The following is a 5,588-nucleotide window of genomic DNA, read 5'->3' on the forward strand; positions in this document are numbered from 1 at the left end:
ACAGAGTCAGAAAAGGAGAAACCACAGGGACACAAAGAAGGCAATGTGAACACAGGCAGGGACTGCAGCGACGTGTCTACAGGGGAAGGGGTGCCAAGGATGGCTGGTGACACCTGAAGCTCAGAGAGAGCCGTGGAATGACTCACACTCAGGGATGTCAGAGGGGACCAACCCTGCCCACGCCTCAGCTTTAGTTTCCGGCCTCCAGAACCATGTCAATAAGTTTCCCAGTTTGCAGTAATTTGTCATGGCAGCCCTAAAACATGAATACATATGGAGACAAAAATTGGAGGCCCCAGCATACGCCAACAGCCTTGTCCCCTTCTTCCCCCGAGGCTTCTCAGGTATTTGAATCTGGAGCTTTGGGCCTCTGGAAGCTCCATGGGCCCAGGCCCACCAGGGAGTTGGAGGCCTATCTGCAGAAGCCAGTGCCAGGACCACAGAGGTCTCAGTCATGCTGCCCTCCTGCTCCTCCCCATCTTCTCTGGGCCTACACCAGGCCCCGCCATGGTCAGATGTCTCCAAAATGCCCCAGCCTGGAGGCTGCAACTTGGGAGCCTCGGGTGCCCCTTGCACTGAGGGAACAGGGACCTGTAGGGCCCTGTGACTCTTCTGTGACACTCAGTAGTTATTTATGGCATGTGGGCTTGGCGTGCCCTGCACAGAGAGAGAGAGGATCCTATTTTTACTTTATTCAGTCTTATACTGACTGAATAATTTTAACCATCACCATGTATTTCATAGCTTGAAAAAACTAGTTTATATATAATATAAAAAATTAAAAAGATATGTCACATTTCAAGGGGGAAAAATGTCTCTTTCTTCTGTATTCTCGTGTCCCCATTCCCTGACTTCCCTGGATGTCCCACACCATCCCTGCTCTCCCCTTCCTCCTGGAGCCCTTGGGCTGCTGGCCCTCCCACAGCAGAGAAGCTAAGCTAGAGGATGTGCTGTACTAGCAGTTTACAGTGTGGAGAAAACGGCAAGGAGTTTTGGCCAGTCTGTCTCTTTCACGCAACTAGGTGGCCAATCTTGGCCAACACTCCACTGCTCTAAGCACGTTTCCAAGTGTGGACATCGTGGGGATGATGCTACTCACCTTACAACAATGCTGTGAGAATCTGATGGCACAACGCATGCACATGTGCCTGACACAAAGGGGGAAGTTCGCGTGTGCTTACAGGACAGGCAGGGACTGGAACTCGCAAGTGGAAAGATGTCAGAAAGTAGAAGGTGCTGTGACTACACCTCTGCTTCTCCCTGGAGGTCTGCTCCCTTTATCTCTCTCTGTCCAGCAGTCCTTTGGGACTTCATGTCTCCATGGCAGAAAATGTCTGCCTCATGGCTTGCATGTTCCCATTCCAGCTTCTGAGACATTGTCTACCTGACGCATCTGAATCTTAACTCCATATTCTGGGAGAGAGAACCAGACTGGCCAAGCTTGGGTGACAACCACCAACACATTGATCCGTATTCAGGAGGCAGGGTCCTATGCATGGCTGCCCTAAGCTATCTTCAGGTGGGATGTGATCCTTGGGAAGGGGAGATGGTTTATGAACTAGGAGGCACCCCAAAACTGAGCTCTGTTACTGTGCTATCTGGTGCATGCCTGATATGTCTGTTTTTTCCTCAGCTGTTACATAAAAGAATTGCACTATGATTGCTGAAGTTTCTTTCAATTCTAAAAGTCTATGGCCCGATGATTCAACCAGAGGAATTTTAGGAAGCACAGCTGATCAGCAGAGGCTGAAGGTTGGGAGAATGGAGATGCTAAGACCTAGCATTCTTTGAATGACACAATAGCCACCCTATGAATGACAAAGTAGCCATCCTATTCTATCTGTACATAACATCAGTCTCTCCTGAAGAAAAACAAGCCAAAGCACATTTGCTCAAGGATCCAAATAGCCTTAAGAAATACGTAGATATGTATCCCCAAGGTCTTCCTGTACTGCAGGGGTTGGAGCTTAGCATCTCTCAATCAACCAAATATCCATGATGTCTATTCATGTGTGCTTAGGACTGGGCTAGGGGTAGTGATTCAAAAGGAATTTAATTTCTATAATATAAAAATATTTACACAGTATCACTTCTTTAACAGCAATTATATTTCTAAAAACATGCATAAATCAATCTTTATAAATATGTTTATATTATATATAAACATGCTATACAATGTTTTTAATTTATAAGGCCCATAGAAAATATCCTTTTGAAAGTAAAAGATCCTCCTGAAATTACACATAATTATTTCCTTATTCATCTCTTGTTTGTATGGACTTTAGTACTTAAGTATCCTTAAAGCAAAGAACCCTTAGAATATGTTTTTTGGAATGAATTACTACCTCCTGATCTCTCTGGGTGATACTCACAGTAACCAGTGATGCTCTTTGAAAATCTAGGTCTTGGCCGGGCGCGGTGGCTCAAGCCTGTAATCCCAGCACTTTGGGAGGCCGAGACGGGCGGATCACGAGGTCAGGAGATCGAGACCATCCTGGCTAACACGGTGAAACCCCGTCTCTACTAAAAATACAAAAAAACTAGCCAGGCGAGGTGGCAGGCGCCTGTAGTCCCAGCTACTCGGGAGGCTGAGGCAGGAGAATGGCGTGAACCCAGGAGACGGAGCTTGCAGTGAGCTGAGATCTGGCCACTGCACTCCAGCCTGGGCGACAGAGCGAGACTCCGTCTCAAAAAAAAAAAAGAAAATCTAGGTCTTGTGACTGGGCCAAAACAAAGGGAAATAGCCGTGACTGCCACTTCATAATACATCCACTTACAACCGGCCATATTTAGTTAATTACTTGTCTGCCTAAGGCTGTTACCCCATAGGGTGGCCACTGTGCATATATCATTATGCTTTGTATGAAGGCACTCACTGATGCCTCTGCTGATGGCTAGTGAACAATGGGAGCCTGAAACCTAACTGATATCAAATTAATTCATATTACCTGGAAAAAATGAAAGAGAAACACTTAAGAAATCAGAAAAAGCGTCTTCCTTTTTTTCTGTACTATCAAAATCAAAGAAATATAGACAGGAATAATGTTGAGGCGGTTTAACCTTGGACATAGTTTTTCTTGGCTAAAGTCAGAGTCAAATGGCAGCAGGCCCAAGCCAGTCTCATCCAATTTCAAAGGCCAGATATATCATTATAATTAAGAATCAAATTAAGGCAAGTATCTCATTATTCACTCAAACACGGCCTGTGTGTTTTTTTTTTTTTTTTTTTTTAAATTTTATAAGACTAATGCTCCACTTGGACAATGACGAGTAAACTCTTGGGTTCTGTGAAATGTGCATTCAGCTGTAAGGCTCACTTCTCAAGGCAGGGGAGCTCTGGCATAAGAGTAGGGACTCAGGGTACAATTTCATTTGTTGCATTCTTCTTGTTCCTATTCACTGCCCTGCCTCTGGCTGGTCCTTACTTCTGAGGACAGTGAGTGGCTGTCTTTGTATTGAGGCTGAGGAAGAGGAGTGACGGGTGGAAATTGAGGGGGCCTTGGGAACATGGAGACTCAAAAAGTCAGACATTCATTATACCTCCAGTGTTTCTACAAAGAGATGACGATGTAAAGAATCATCTGCCTACAATTTTCCATCAAATCACTTAATAAAATCAAAATCCAATTATGCTAGGTTCTTTAAAGATTGCTTTTAAATGTTGTTTCCTAGGCTGTTAGAAAATGAATGAAAACGGCAGCCAGAATTTCACATCAGCAGTCATTCTCTCTCTCTCTCTCTCTCTCTCTCTCTCTGCCAAATTCAACTTTACATTTCTACATAGCAGCAGTCACAGTCATATAGTCAATCCTCTACTAATGTATATTTTAGATAATACTGTATTTCTGAGGATTTCATCTTCTAGTGCCCAATAAAGATTAAAAGGAACCTGGGGCTGGGACTGAATTCTCAGGGCACATTACACTGGAACTCTGTGGCCTAGCGCTCCCTCTGGTGGAAATTTGCCACTTTGCAAATTTCCTTCTTTCTTTTTCTTTTTCTTTTTTTTTTTTAGTTGCGGGAGCATTTCATAGCCCAAGAAATATCTCGCAAAGCCAAGAACAATCGGGAAGTAATTTCAAAACATCCCTGCCTGGTCAAAAATGCATGTGTTCAATGACACTGAGTTGATTGTATTCACCAGAATTCTAAGAGAATCTGTGAAGGAAAAAATGACTTTATAAAGCTGCAGGAAATGGCTCGTTTATAATAGTTGATTTTTAAAAAGATTGTTCTACATGGACACGTGCAGGGGAACAACAAACCCTGGAGCCCGGCGACAGGAGGGAGAGGATCAGGAAAATAACTAACGGATACTAGGCTTAATACCTGGGTACTGAAATAATCTGTACATCAAACCCCCATGACACATGTTTACCGCTGTAACAAACCTGCACCTCCTGCACATGTGCCCCTGAACTTAAAATAAAAGTTAAAAGTAAATAAATAAATACAGTGTTAGTTCTGGTTCATAGAGGATGGGGAATTTAGATTTGAGAGTTGGGGAGGAAGAAATTTCAACCTTACCTTGGGACAGTATAGCCCAGAACAGTAGGAACCACAGAGAAAATATATGTTGAAGAGAGAATATTCTAGTGAAATGCTTTGTGCAGTCTAACATGTTGAGCAGTTCCTGGCACCCTACAAGTCTTCAGCAGGTATGTGTAGGTCCTACCACGGAAAATGGCAGAGGCTTAATTCTATGTCTCGTGTAATTTGAGGGGTAGCAATGTTCTGACCTGTGTTCTCCCAATATGCGTAAGTTCAACATAAGAATCCCTAATCCCAAAGGTGATGGTATTGGGAAGTGGGGTCTTTGGGAGGTAATTATGTTGTGAGAGTAGGGTCCTCATGATGGGATTAATGCCCTTATAAGAAGAGGCACCACCTCTCTCTCTGTCTCTCTCTTCCACTCCACCATGTAAGGGCACAGCAAAAAGGCAGCCATCAGCAAGCCAGGAAAAGAACCTCCACCCAATCCAACCATGCTGGCTGGCATCCTCATCTGGGACTTCCAGCCTCCAGAACCCTCAGTAAATCTTGCAGCTGTTAAAGCCACCCAGTGTGTGGTACTATGCTGTGGTGGCGGACTTAGCCAGGGGCTGAACAGATCCAAAGGCTGAAAAGACAGGTGAATGCAGGAGACCCGCGTTACCATACAAAGCACCGTGGTCCTTCATCGGAGGGGTTTCAGAATCCAGAAAGCTTAAATATCTCTGGATCTGCACTATGGAAGCCGCTGAGAAAAGGCAAAAGCAATGCTATAGGTCACTGTTAAGCAATCTTTTTCACAAGAAGGTAACCACAGGAAATGACATGTATCCGGCTCGCTGACAGAAATAATGTTAATAGCATCTGGCCACCCTGTCCTTGCACTGCGTCTTAAGCACTGAGAGACAATACATCAGCACAACCGCGGCCGACTCCAGACACACCAACAGGAGGTCCTGCAGTAGGTGGGCTGTGTGGGACTGGAGTAGATGGTAGAGATCAGTCGAGAGGAGCAGCAGTAAGCCTCTGGGAAGCAGCCGGGTCTCAGGCCTGCGCCTAGCCTTGCTCATCTTCTAAAATCCGCCTGTCTGAGCTCT

The sequence above is a fragment of the Theropithecus gelada genome, chromosome 8 (genome assembly GCF_003255815.1).
Source record: "Theropithecus gelada isolate Dixy chromosome 8, Tgel_1.0, whole genome shotgun sequence".
In the NCBI taxonomy this organism is placed as follows: domain Eukaryota; kingdom Metazoa; phylum Chordata; class Mammalia; order Primates; family Cercopithecidae; genus Theropithecus; species Theropithecus gelada.